The 287-nt window shown below is 41.5% G+C and overlaps 1 protein-coding gene across 1 annotated transcript in view; it reads right to left on the bottom strand.

Moving 5' to 3' along the window:
* The window catches only part of cited4a (Cbp/p300-interacting transactivator, with Glu/Asp-rich carboxy-terminal domain, 4a), a 9,848-nt gene that overhangs the window by 8,930 nt on the left and 631 nt on the right, over positions 1-287 (bottom strand). The window lies entirely within an intron of this gene.

Here is a 287-nt window from a genome sequence, read left to right as displayed (position 1 = left end):
CACACACACCTCTTCTTCCTTCCTATCATCAAACACACACACTCATCAAACAGAGCCACAGTAAGTAAGGCTACTTCCACTGACTGCCTCTGATTAAGACGATCTTTATGATCCACTGAAAGCTGCACTTTGACACAAAAACAGGACATTTAAACACCTCCAGTCGAGACTGAACTCTGCTGTCCGCGCGTGCACACACACGCACACCATTTTTCAGTTGCCAAATACTATGTGGTGTATGTAGTGTTGTCTGTATGACATTTAAAAAAATCATATATACAGTATAT

The sequence above is a fragment of the Nematolebias whitei genome, chromosome 19, assembly GCF_014905685.2.
Source record: "Nematolebias whitei isolate Nwh7 chromosome 19, NemWhi1, whole genome shotgun sequence".
Lineage (NCBI taxonomy): Eukaryota > Metazoa > Chordata > Actinopteri > Cyprinodontiformes > Rivulidae > Nematolebias > Nematolebias whitei.
Note: the sequence above shows the minus strand (reverse complement) of the source record. Positions and strands in the feature narration are given on the sequence as shown.